The sequence below is a fragment of the Pteropus vampyrus genome, unplaced genomic scaffold (assembly GCF_000151845.1).
Source record: "Pteropus vampyrus isolate Shadow unplaced genomic scaffold, Pvam_2.0 Scaffold160, whole genome shotgun sequence".
NCBI classification, from domain to species: domain Eukaryota; kingdom Metazoa; phylum Chordata; class Mammalia; order Chiroptera; family Pteropodidae; genus Pteropus; species Pteropus vampyrus.
Window position 1 is genome coordinate 140,747 of NW_011888941.1, and position 14,277 is coordinate 155,023.

Sequence of the window (14,277 nt, forward strand, 5' to 3'; positions counted from 1 at the left end):
CAGGCGAGCAATAGAGTCTGAGGCCTGGCCTCTCCTTCCACACCGCCTTCCCATAGCACCGTGTGGGGGTCTGGGTCTCCGTGCCGCCTACTCCCGCCCATCCAGAAGTCAGTCCTACTCCTCGTGGACCTGTAGCCAGGACAGGATTAGAACCGTGGGACCAAGCCACCCCTTCAATCTCCATTAGAGAAAAAGAGAAGAAATGCTATGGGACAATTTCTCAGCTCCACTTCCTGGAAATAGGGGAAGGGATTGGAACTGCAAACCCAGATCAGCTCTCTAGTTCCTGATTAGAAATCCAGGCAAGAGATAAGGTCCTAGATCTCGAGTTAAGATTCTCTTATCAGAGGATAGGCTTGTCCTGTGTGTTAAGGTCTCCTATCTAATAATTTTCAGAGTAATAGTTTATCGCCATGGGTATCATTTTGCTTTGTATTTGTTGTTAGGAAAAGACAGGCTTTGTGCCTTGGGTCTGTGTCACAAGTGCACATTTTTTCAAGAGAAGACAGTGCTGCTGGGTACGAATGCAGGCCTCTATTCCTCTTTTTTGTTCAGAGAAGATAGATTTGTTTGTGGGTTATTCACTCAACATGTATTTCTGTTCACAGGAGCTACGTTCGGTGTAGTGTGAGCAGTTGTTGCATCTAGCCTGCTATCAATTAGATAGTCTTATTTGGGAGTCTGGGCCTGCAAACTAAATCCTGTAAGGAGAGTCCAAACTTAGGAGCTACTCTCGCTTCTAAGAGAAATTCCAGGCATAGAGCCAAGGTTTTAGTTCTCCAAGAAAGATATTCTCACGAGAGAAAAGACTGGCTTGCGTTTAAGGTCTGAATTTATTAATTTTCAACGAGGACATGTTTAGTGGCTTTAGACCAGTGCTCCATTATATTATTGTTAGGGATAGACTGGCTTTGTGTCAAAGGCCCAGATCTCCAGTCTATATCATTTGAAGGAGGACAGCACTGTTACCATAAACGGAGGTCCCCTTTCTTTTCAGTAAGAGTAGACAGCTTTGATGTGCATCCATGCACTGTAGTTTAGTTTCTGTCACAAGGTATAGGTTATTGGCAGTATGAGTAGGTCTTTTGCCATGAACAGAAGTTCCCCTTCTTTTCTGTAAGAGAAAAGAACTTTGGTCTGTGGGCCATGCACCGCACATTAGTTTCCATCCCAGGGTCTAGGTTGTTGGTAGTATGAATAGGTATTTTCCCTAGTCTGTTCAAAATAGGACAGAGTTTTCTTTGGACTATTGCACTGTGGAAGTTAAGAGAGGATAACGTGACTGTCCTATGGGAATCACATACCCATTCAGAGAATGGCCTCTATGATAAACAGGGAGATCATGTGATAGATGGGGACGACGAAGTGTACCCTTTGGAATGATGAGTGCATATCACTTGATAAAATTAAGACAAAACCTGAAAAAACATTACTCTATGTATAACAGAAGGGGGCCAAGAAAGCCTCCTAACTGACCTCCAAATGAAGGCAGTATTCACTTTACAAAATTTACTGAGGTCAACGGTGTATGTGGCTAACGATCCTTAATTAGCCTCATATTTTGTCTGTTGTCAGAAAACCTGCATTATGGCAATGGAGGTGGTGGTCGCATATTGTCCACTTTGAAACCTGGAGGCTAAGTGTGCTGTGAGGAAGCAACTGGATGACAGTGGAAACAACAGCTGCCATTTTGCTGTACTATAGGTAAAATGCGGAGGCATTATGAGGATACCTCTTCATGGCGGAAGGAACGGCTACCTCAGAATTCCTCAGAGCACTAATTCTGAGAGAGACTGGCTTAACGCCCATATGAAAAATGCTGAGATATTGACGTTGAAGAAATACCTTCAACATGTCCTGGAAAACCTTGGTTTAGGCAGGAGGAAAAATGAGGTGGAAATCACCTGAAAATCGCATAGCAACAACATGGGAATCTAGCGATATTCACGTGGCTGCCCAACAAGAACCACGTGACCATCAATAGACTGGCCTGTGGGAATCACATGTCCTTCAAGAGAATGGCCTCTGTGATAAATGAGGAGATCATGTGACAGATGGAGACGACAAAGTGCTCCCTTTGGAATGACGAGTGCACATCACTGGATAAAATTGAGAGAAATACTGAGAAAACTTTAGTCTTTGTGTTCCCGATGGGGGCTGAGACAGCCTCCTAACTGACTTCCAATTGAGTGTCGGGTCCACTTTACAAAACTTACTTGAGGTCAAAGGTGTATGTGGCCAGACAATGATTCTTAATTCGGCTCACGTTTTGTCTGTTGTCCGAAAACCTGCTTTATGGCAAAAGAGGTGGCGGTCAGATATTTGCAGCGTTGAAACCTGAGGCTGAGTGTGCTGTGAGGAAGCGACTGGATAGCGGTGGAAACATCAGCCGCATTTTGCTTCATTGTAGGTAAAATGAAGAGTCATTGTGAGGATACCTCTTCACGATGGAAGGAATGGCTGCCTCAGAATTCTTCTACAGCAAAACTCAAGACTACAAATTCTGAGAAGGATCGGCTTAACAGCCATACAAAGAAAGCTGAGATATTCACATTGAGGCAGTTTATTCAACGTGTTCTGGAAAGCCATGGTTTAGGCCAGCAGAGGAAAATGAGGTGGAATTCACCTGAAAATCGCATAGCGACAACGTGGGAATCTCGCAATATTCACATTGCTTCAGAATGAGAATTACGTGACCATCAAGAGACTGGCCTGAGGGCATCAAAGGGAAATCACATGACATTGGGTGATGGTGTGGCGCTCACTTTTGAAATATCCTTCTACATTCCTTGCTTAAATTCACATAAACACTGAGAAAAGGAGTCCATGTGTAACAGAGCGTGGCTAAGACAGCAACCTCATTGCACTCCAATCGAAGGTTCAGATCTCCACGAGAAGACTTTCTTGAGAAAAGCAGTGTAGGCTTTGATCACTGGCTCGAGAATTCTGCTGTGGTCAGGCTACCTGCTTGAAGGCAATGGGAGTGGTTGTCGCACATTCATCGCGTTGAAATTCGGATAGTGAGTCTCTTTGAGTAAGCTACTTTAGCAGTGGAAACAGTCGCCGCAATTGATCTGTATTACAGCAAAAATGCTGAGTCATTGTGAGCATAGCTCTTAATGATATCAGGTGCGACTCACACACTATTCTTGAAAACGGACCTTAGGCCACTAGTGTCCAGACGGAAATTCTTAATGGACAATACATCGATGCGGAAATATTGAAAACGTGTACATTATGAAATGCGTTTTGAAAAAACTTGTTTGAGAATAAGGGAAATGCGATGAGGTGAATGTCACTTGAAAATCACGTAACAATCACGACAGAATCATGCAGTGGTCACATGAACATCTCCATGGAATTAACTTGGGGGTCATGGAAGACGCCACGGGAATCGTTTGTCTACCAGATGACTAGTCTTGTTACTGTGGGCGTAGGTTTCCACTCTACTTCTTAGAATGAACAAGGCTTGAGTGTGTGAGAAACATTTTCATCTCCAGTTTACCTGGAAAATGAGACCGGCATGGTATTGTGTTTACAAACATCCACTCTTCTTCCCCTGATCCAGGCAGATGAGGGTCATGGGCCATGGGCTTCTATCAAAGTCTTTTTCCTTAGCATAACAATCTTGTTACCATGTGCCACGTCTTCTACCAAAGGTTCTGTTATGAAAATTTAGGCTAGATTTAGTGAAAATAGGAACGGTCCTTGGCTATGCTCCCCAGTCAAATTCTTGAAAGAAGAGTACCACCTTGTGTCAAGTGTCTAAGTATTCACACTACCTCCACATATCAAGAGAAAGGCTTGGTGCTGTATGTTACGGTCACCTTTCAATAATTGGAAAAAAGGAAAACTCGTGACGAGGGACCAGGTTTTGCTGAATGTACAGTTAGGATGACACAAGGTTGGTTCCATGAGCCTAAATTTCTATCATAACTGCTTTAAACTGAGGACAGTCTTGGTGCCGTGAACCGAGTCCTGTGTTCTTCTCCCTTCTATGAGATGACATCTTGGTTCTGTAGGCCAAGCCCTCCCATAGTTCTTCTGGTACCTGGGGCCAAGCTGGGTGTTGTGAGCCTAAGTGTTCAGTCTGGACGTCGTTACCAATTGGAGGATCTTGACCTTGTGGGCCTGGGGCTGACAACTACTTCCTTTGAGAAAGTCCAGAATTGGTGCTGATTTCCGCAGTGTTCATTCGAATTCCTCTTCCATAAAGAAGGCTCATTGCTGTGTCCCTAGGACTCCAGGCAACATTCTTTCAGAGAAGACAGGCTTGCAACTGTAGGCCCAACACACTCCTTTAGTCTCTGATAGGTAGCGGCAGAGGAAATGCTATGCGCCAAGTTCTCAGCTCTACTTCCTGGAAATAGGGGAAGTGAATGGAAAGGCAAACCAAGGTCAGTTCTCTGGTTCCTGATTAGAAATCCAGGCAGGAGACAAGCCCTAGGTCTCCAGTTAAGATTCTAAGACCTGATGACAGGATTGCCCTGTGGGGTAAGGTCTTCTATCTACTTGTTTTCAGTGAGGAATGCTCTATTGCCATGGGTCCTGATACCCCTTGTACTTATTGTTAGGAAAGACAAGGTTTGTGCCTTTGGCTTGTGTCACCACTCCAAATCCTGTCAACGGAAGACAGTGTTTCTGGATTGAACGGAAGCCTCCATTCTTACATTTGTTCAGAGAAAACAGCCTTGTTGGCTAGCCATGCACTTCACATGAATTTCTTTTTCCAATTTTACCTTAGGTGTAGTGTGCGTAGTTGTGTCATCTAGTCTGTTATCAATTAGATGATATTGACCTTGGGAGCCTGGGCCTGCACTCTAGTTCCTGTGAGGGTCATCCAGGCTTGATGTCACAGGCCTAATTCTCCATTCTAGTTTTTTGTTTTTTGTTTTTTGGGGTTCTTTTTTTTGCAAAAAGTCAGGCTTGTTGCTGTGTGCCTCGGAATCCAGGCAAAATTCATTCAGAGAGGACAGGCTTTGAAGCATGAGCCGAGACCACACGTGGTCTGTTAGAGAAAGACAGAAGAAATGCTATAGGCCAGTTTCTCAGCTCGACTTCCTGGAAATTGTGGAAGGAAATGGAACTGCAAACCAAGGTCAGCATTCTGGTTCCTAATTTGAAATTCAGGCAGGAGACAACGTCCAAAGTCTCGAGTTAAGATTTTCATGCCTAAGGACCGGCTTGCTCTGTGGGTGAGGGTCTCCTCTCTACTAAATTTCAGAGAGGAATGGTTTATTGCCATGAGTCCCAGTCTTTCTTGTACTTTTTGTTAAGAAAGGACAGGCTTTGTGCCTTGGGCATGTGTCACCACTTCACATTCTATCAATGAAAGACAGTGTTGCTGTTACAAACGAAGGCCTCCATTCTTACTTTGTTTCAGAGAAGACTGGTTTGTTAGTGGGCCACGCACTCCACATGAGTTTGTGTTCTCAGGGGTACCTTGGGTGCAGTGTGAGTAGTTGTTTCATCTAATCTTTACCTATTAGACTATCTGGACCTTGAGAGACTGAGCCTGCACTCTATGTCCAAGAAGAGAGGGCAGGCTTCATGTCACAGGCCTAAGTCTCCATTCGAAAACAGGCTTGTTGCTGTGGGCCTAAGACACCACTCAACATTTGTTTAGGGAGGACAGGCTTAGAAGCGTGGGCCCAGGCCACCACTTCAGTCTCTCTTAGGAAAAGACAGAAGATATGCTGTGGGACAAGGTCTCAGCTCTATCTCCTGGAAAAGAAGAAGGGATTGGAACTGCGAGACCAAGTCACCACTCTCACTCCAAAGAGAAATTCCAGACATGGAATCAAGATTCTATTTCTCCAAACATATATTCCCGCCAGAGGAAAGACTGGCCTTGTGGTTTCAGGTCTCCAGTATACTAATTTTCAAAGAGGAAAAGCTCAGTGGCTTCAGACCATGGATCCGTTTATTATTGTTAGAAGTGACTGGCTTTGTGACAGGGGCCTAAGTCTCCAGTCTACATCATTTGAAGAGAGGACAGTACTGTTACTATGAACAAAGGTCCCCTTTCTTTTCTATAAAAATAGACAGCTTTAGTCTCTGTGTAACAGAAGGGGGCCGAGACCACCGCCTAACTGACCCCTAATCGAAAATCGTGTCCAATTTATAAAACTTACTTGAGATAAAAGGTGTCTGTGGCCAGACAATGATCTTTAATTCACTTGAGATTTTGTTTGTTGTCAGGAAACCTGCTTTATGGCAGGGGAGGTGGCAGTCCCATATTGGCAGCGTTGAAACCTGAGGTTGAGTGTGCTGTGAGGTAGCGACTGGATCACATTGCAAACAAAAGCCGCCATAGATCTGTATTGCAGCAAAAATGCTGAGTCATTGTTAACATCATTCTTACCTGCTTCAGGTGCTCCTCTCACACTATTCTTCAATGTGGACCTAGGCCAACACTGTTGAGAAGGAAATCCTTAACAGACAATACATCAATGCTGAAATATTGAAAATGTGCAGATTATGAGACATGTTTTGATAACACTTGGTTGAGGAAAGGGGAAGAAGGATAGTATGGAAGTCACCTTAAAATCACGTAACAAGCACTAGGGAATCATGCGGGGTCACATGAAACCTCGATGGAATTTATTTGGGAGTCATGGAAGACGCCGCGGGAATCGTTTGTCTACCGGGTGACTAATCTTGTTACTGTGGGCGTAGATTTCCACTCTACTTCCTAGCATTAACCTGGCCGGAGTGTGTGTGAAACAGTATCCACTTGAGTTTACCTTGAAAATGAGACTGGCCTGGTGTTGTGTTTTCAAATATCCACTCTACTTCGCCTGATCCAGGCAGAGGACTGGGTCATAGGCCATGGAGTTCTATCAACTTCTTGTCTCTTACCATAACGATCTTGTTACCGTGTGCCAAGTCCTCTACCAAAGGTTTTGTTATGAAAATTTAGGCTAGATTCCGTGGGCCAAGGTCTCCACTCTACTTCCTGGAAATAGGAACAATGTTTGGCCTTGCTTCAAAGCTCTCCAATTGATTTCCTGAAAGAAATTTCTGGCCTGTTGCCGAATATCTTAGTGCCCACTCTACCTATCTTCTCTTACCAGTGAAATGGCTTGGTGCTGCTGGTTAAGGTCCTCTTTCATTCATTTGCAAAAGGGAGATATTGGTGACATGGGACCCGGTTATTCTGAATTGACTGTTAGGACGGCACAAGGTTGATGCCATCGTCTCAAATTCCTATTGTTTATGCTTTGAATGCAGGAGAGTCTGAGTGCCATGATCCAAATCCTCCGTTCTTTCTCCTGAGAGGAGATGACAGATTGGTTCTGTCAGCCAAGGTCTCCCCAAGAGTTTCTGGTAGCAGGGGCCAGGCTACGTGTTGTTCGACTAGGTCTTCAGTTTGGACTTTGTTACAAATTAGATGGTATTGACCTTGTGGGCCTAGGGCTGTCCATTCGTTTCTTTTAGGAGGTCCAGGCTTGATGACAATTTCTACATTCTTCGTTCCAGTTTCTCTTCCATAAAGAAGGCTTGTTGCCGTGTACCTAGGACTCCAGGCGCCATTTGTTCAGAGAGGACAGGCTTCGAACTGTGGGCCCAGGCCACTTCTTCAGTCTCTGTTAGGGAAAGACAGAAGAAATGCTGTGGCCCAATTTCTCAGCTCTACTTCCTAGAAATAGGAGAAAGGATTGGAGCTCCAAACCCAAACCAGCTCTCTGGTTCCTGATTAGAAATCCAGGCAGGAGTCAAGGTCCTAGGTCTCGAGTTACTATTCTCTTACCTGAGGATAGGCTTGTCCTATGGGTTAAGGTCCCCTATCTAATAATTTTCAGAGAGGAATACTTTATTGCCATGGGTTCTAGTCTTCCTCGTACTTATTGTTAGGAAAAGACAAGTTTTGTGCCTTGGGCCCATGTTACTTCTCCACATCCTTTCAAGGGAAGACAGTGCTGCTGTGTATGAATGCAGGCCTCCATTCTTCTTTTTGTTCAGAGAAGATAGATTTGTTCGTGGGTTATTCACTCAACATGTGTTTCTGTTCGCAGGAGCTACGTTCGGTGTAGTGTGAGCAGTTATTTCGTCTAGCCTGCTATCAATTAGACAGTCTTATTTGGGAGCCTGGGCCTGCAATCTAGCTCCTTTAAGGAGAGTCCAGGCTTAGCCAATCTTGCTCCTAAGAGAAATTCCAGACATGGAGCCAAGGTTCTAGTTCTCCAAGAAAGATATTCTCACGAGAAGAAAGACTGGTCTTGTGGTTTAAGGTCTGAATTTACTAATTTTCAATGAGGACATGCTTGGTGGCTTTAGACCAGGGCTTTGTTGTATTATTGTTTGGAAGAGACTAGCTTTGTGTCATGGGCCCGGGTCTCCAGTGTACATCATTTCAAGGGAGGACATTATTGATGGCTTGAACTGAGGCTTCCATTCTTCCTCTCGTTCAGGGAAGACAGCTTTGTTTGTGGGACATGCACTCCACATTAGTTATTGTTCACATGGGCTACCTTGGGTGTGTGTGAGTAGTTACTTCATCTAGTCTGTTATGAATTAGACGGTCTGGACCTTGGGAGCCTGGGCCTGCACACTAGTTCCTGTGAGAAGAGTCTAGGCTTGGTGTCATGGGCCTAAGTCTCCATTCTAGGTTCCTTTACATGATGGCAGGCTTGTTACTATGGGCTTAGGACTTCACCCTACATTTGTTCAGAGAGGACAGGCTTAGAACCATTGGCCCAGGCCACCACTTCAGTGTCCGTTAGGAAAAGACAGAATAAATGCTGTAGGTCAAGGCCTCAGCTCTACCTCCTAGAATAGGAAAAGAGATTGGAACTGCAAGCCAAGGTCACCACTTTTGCTCCTCATAGAACATATAGGTCCGGAGCCAAGGTCCTAGGTCTCCAAGAAAGATACTCTTACCAGAGGACAAGCTGTCCTTGTGGTTGAAGGTCTCCATCTACTAGTTTTCAAAGAGGACAGGCTTGGTGGCATTAGACCTGGGACCCATTGTATAAGTGTGAGGAAGAGAATGGCTTTGGTTCATGGACCTGGGTCTCCAGTGTACATCATGTGAAGGGAGGAGAGTACTACTGCCATGAACAGAGGTCTCCATTGTTTTCTGCAAGAGCAGACTGATTTGTTCTGAGGGCCATGCCCTCCACGATAGTTCCTGTTCATAGGGGCGAGGTTGTTTTCAGCATGCGTAGGTCTTTAGTCTAGTATATGAAAAAGGAAATGGTCTCAACCTTGGGGGCACTGCCCTGCAGAAATCACAACAGTGTGTCATGACCTCCCTGTGGGAATCACATGCGTACCAAGAGACTGGCCTGTAGGAAACACAGGGAGATCATGTGACAGATGGGAATGACACAGTGCTCCCTTTGGAATGACGAGTGCCTATCACTTGATAAATTCACATAAACACTGAGAAAAAGAGAGTCTCTGTGTAACAGAGTGTGGCTGAGACGGACATCCAACTGCCCTTCCATCGAACGGTCCTGTCTGCATGAGAAAACTTGCGAGCAGACAGATGTATAGCCAGCCATACTGTAAACCTTAATAAATCTGGATTTGTCTGTTGTCCGGCAACCACTTTTAAAGCGGTGGAAGCTGCATTCGCACAGGTGCTGCATAGATATATGTGGCTGTGTCTTTTGTGAGGAAGCAACTTTATTGTATTGGCAACAGCTGCCGCGGATTTGCTATATTGCATCGGACATGCTGGGTCAATTTGAGGATTCCTTCTAATTTTCGAAGGAGTGACTGCCTCAGTATTCTTGTCTGGCAAACATTAGGCTAGTAATATTGTAAGCGAATAGCTTTACGGACAATGCCGCAAGGGTTATATTTTGAAGCAGAGGCAGTTTCTAAAACTTGTTCTGAAGAGATTGGTTTAGGCCATCATAAGAAATTCGGATTCAAGTCTCCTACAAATATAGTGGCAGTAACTAGGAAATCACGTAGTGGTCACAGCCATTCACCATGTTTTTAAGGTCCATTTGAGGTATGGTCATTGGATCCTTCCAAATGCTACCATCTCGAGGCAAAAGTGTGCGTTAGTTATATGTGTGGGTTTTCTGTCTGTGTGGAGACATCCCTTTGCTGTAGAGAAACGGTCTTAGAAGAGGGCATATTATTATTATCGGAAACATATAATTCCCCATTGGGGAAATCTCTCTGAGTGACATAGTGTCAGAAGGACTCATCTCACCGGGCAGATAATGTAATCCATCTGTAACATTTGGCCTGTCCTACAGCATGTCTGTTGCTTCTCACCCCAGTCCTCTGGTTGGTGCAACGTACAAGTGGTACAGCTAAAACTCAGAAGTTTTTCTTCTCCCTTAGCCAAAAGCTCTCCCTACAGTTCTTCTCAATCTGAGAGTTACTCCTTTTGGTCAACACAGCCTTCTTCCTCATGAAACATTCACTGGTCGCCCTGCGCATCTGGATGGGAACCAATCGTAATTCACACCATTGCATTTTGACAGCCTTGACCCTGAAAAAGTGAAAAGTTACGGTTCCCGATTGCAGAACTAGCAAGAATCAGAATAATAATGAGTGACACCTGAGTATTTCCAATGGGCAGGAGATGGGCCATATTAAAACCACCACCACCACACCAGTAAAAGAGAGAAGTTCTTATGGTCAGAGTGTGAAAACTGAAAAGGTGCATGCTGTGCCCTCAAATATAAGTAAATATCATACTAAATGCAAAAAACAGAAAAGTGATACAGACAGCAAAACATGGATCATGATAGCTCATAGGTTAGAATTGATCCAGAGTGTTTTTGTCTTAATGGATGCCCATAAGACCCGACTGCCTCCCATTTACCTGCCTTTCTCTTTGGAGAAAAACTTTGGCCTTGACTTCCAAGTTTATGGTCTTGTCTCATCTCCAATGGCCTGTCATTTCAGCAAAACAAATAATGATGCCAAGACTCCTAGGAACCAGCCTTGCTAGCACCGCAGGACCACATTATTCAAACAAGGGGCTGGTCATCAGTGCATCCTTTGCATTCATTTAGGACCAAAATTGGAAGTGTGAATGAAAAATTGAGCCACATACTATACCTGACAAGCTCGAGGGGAGGGCAGCGTGGAGGGCCTTACAAACTCAGAGACTGAAATTAACCACACAGGAGGGTCCAACCACAAAATTCGTATCTAAAAGCAGCTCACGGTGGGTAGTCACATCTTGGGCCCATAGCTTTCTCGACAAACGTCTATCTGTACCTTAAGCGAGTCTGTTGATTGTCCTTTTACATCTAAGATAACATTTCCTTGGAACATAAGAGAATTTCTTTTCTTCCAGTCCTTTGGGGCACAGCTCACTATACCAGAGCAGGTACAATAGAACCCCTCACTGTTATCTTGTTCTCCGTGGATCTTCTCTCTGTGCCGTATATTAATTATTAACTCTCCTGTACACATCCATGTGAATGAAGTGTGTGACCTTCAGTTTTACTTTTTCTCCAGTCTCAGAAGTTTCCCTGGGTTGCTTTCTCCCACCCGCTTAATCTACCACCAATGAGCCTCCTTGTGTCTCCTTCTGTGATTCTAATGTATAAAATAAGCTGCAAAACTGCCATTTTCTTAATCCGCTGACATTTTGCTTCCTGGCCATTGCATTGTCACATTGTCCTAAATGAACTCATTAAAATTCTCTGCGGTTTCAGACTTTTTTGCGTTCACATCCTGTGCAGATGCCCTCTCTGCGCTGACTTCTGAGGGTCAGACAGTGGCTTTAAATGCGAATATCCTCAGCCGAGTTTGTGGAGTTATATTCAAATAAACCGGCTTTCCATCCTGACAGACAGATGTCAGACATGATCAAAAACACCCTCCCATAGTCCATGCCAGTGGCTGACAAACTTAGGGAAGCTCAGACATGGTGCTTCTTTAAATATTTCATACATTTTTAAGGAAAAGTCTACACCTAATTGGGAGAGATGGTTTAATATCTATGCAGTAGGAGACTAGAAGTTATTTACATACACCTTTGTTATTTTTAAAGTTTACTTTTTCTCGCTTTAATATAACATAAGCATATTACTACCCATGGTACGCAGTGTGAGTAAATTCATTAAGCAGGAATACACAGGGTCCCCAACCACTGCCTGGTCTAGCCTGAGTCCTTTCAGGTTGACGCTTGGTGGCTGGATTGTCCCTTCCCCTGTAGTTCAACCCCATTTTTCTCCTCAATGACCCTCGCTTCCACATACCAGCCCCTGCAGATCAACCCCATCCTTTCTTTTCAGTGACCTCTGTTTTCACCACACAAACCCCTGAAGCTCAATTCCATTTTCTCCAGGTAACCAGGGACACCTCTCCGGGTACCCAGGGCCACAAACCTAGGTACCCAGGTGCCACCCCTGGGGGAGGACAGGCCTCAGGAGATCCGAATGGCCAGTGATGAGTGAAAAGATGGCCGAGTATATGCTAGTTTCCTGTAGTCACGGGGTCCACTGTGTCAGTGGTGGAGAAGACGAAACCAGCCCAGCCCGACCAAGGGCCTGCAATACAAGACACCCAAAGTCAGGCCGGCTACAAGGTGGCAGAGCTGGACCACAATGCTGAGGGGAAGAGAAATGGTCTCAGGCTGACAAAGTGGAAGGTCCGGATGCCATTGGGCACCGATCCTCATTGGAGAATGGCCGAAAGAGATTGAGATTGATGAAGGGGAAGGAGGGCTGACGAAAAGTGCTGAGGTTGGTGTCGGTGAAGGGCAGTGTGAAGACTGACACCAAGTAGGTGTCCGTCCATTGCCTGGAAGAAGAAGTCAGGGTGATGAAGCCGGTGGTTGCTGACTATGTGTGTGGTCTGTGGGTTTCGGATCTTTTCCGGGAACCTTGGCTGAGTCTTCATTGTGTTCCCAGGTCTTCCCTATATGCCTTTAGGCCTCCAGGGGCATAAAGTGCCCACATTGGGCCAGCCCTCTGAAACTGAGAGCGGCCCCAGCCTTGGACGAGACACCATCCGCCAGGGCAAAGCTGACAGACTGATCCCAAACTGTCTGGACAGCTCCACTCACCACTGCTTTGCGGGGAGGTAGGAGGCGGGTGGCTGTTGCAGCAAAGTTGCCCAAGAAGCCTTGTCTTCAGCTCCTCTTACAAACGCTATACCCGGACTGGAGTCCGCAAGGCCCCTTCTGCTCCAGTTCCCAAAAAGAGCCCAGGATTCCACCGCAGCCCACCTCCCCAGCTCCCCCTGGGTTTCGCAGTGGGGCTCCTACAGAGCTCTCTGTGGCCTTTCCATACCCAAGCTTTCTGCTCTCGGACCTGGGTTCCTTTTGGTCTGGTCCTCTTTGGCTTTCTCTTTTAGAGCAAAATAAATCTTTGGTTTGTACCCCACTGCCCTCAGATGTGGTGACTTGCAGGCTCTCTATACACAGTGTTGGTTCTGAAACTGCCACAGGAAAGGGACTCATAGTGACAGGCTGCAGCTCTCTCGCCACCCCCCGCCCCACCTCAAGTCCAGGGCTCTTGCTATCCTCCCACAGCAACAGGAAGCCATTCTACTGCAATTCCAATTACTGAGAAACTAATGTTGCTGCTGGTGGTGAACTCAGGGGTCCTGCCTTGGGCATCGGATAGTCGCATGTGAGAGTCTGGCCCAGCAGAGCCCAAGTGCCCTCAGGAGATACACAGATCTCATCCGTGTCCATGGGAGATGGGAGCCCCGCAGTCACGCCTGCCCCCGGGCACATTTATCAGCCATCCCCAAGGAACAAAGTAGCTCATTTCCAATTTCTTCTCTCTCCTTTACAAAGAAAAGAGACAAAGACTAGAATGATAAGGAAGTTCTGGCTCATAGAAGCAGTGGAAAGATCACGATCATATCATGCCAGGAAGGCACAGCTGGCTGGATTTCGGGAGGCTGCAGGGGCTGGACCGTGTATGCGTGTGGCCCTCAGAGACCATGCAAACTCAGTGTGAAAGTGCCCATTGGGAGACATGAATGGAAGAGGTCTGTTACAACAAGGAAGCCGAGGTGTGCAGGGCTACAGTCAGCTGTAATATTGTTGTGGTCAGGGTCACATTCGATGTCCACAGATTTCTTACCTCTCTTGGAGGCTGAAGCTTTGAGGGAGGAGGCACTTGTCTCAACCCCATGGATGTTGGAAATTGAAACACCCCAAGGGGCTGTCTGGGCTGTCCAAGGAGCTGTCCAAAGGCCCACCAGCATGGTCAGCTTAGTGACTGGCCATGGCAGCCCGATAGAGCCCAGACTGGTCTTAGCTGAATGAGTACAGATGCCTGCCTAGTTGGTCAGAGGCCTAGGGCTGTCCTGTCTCAGACCTGATTGTCCACTGCT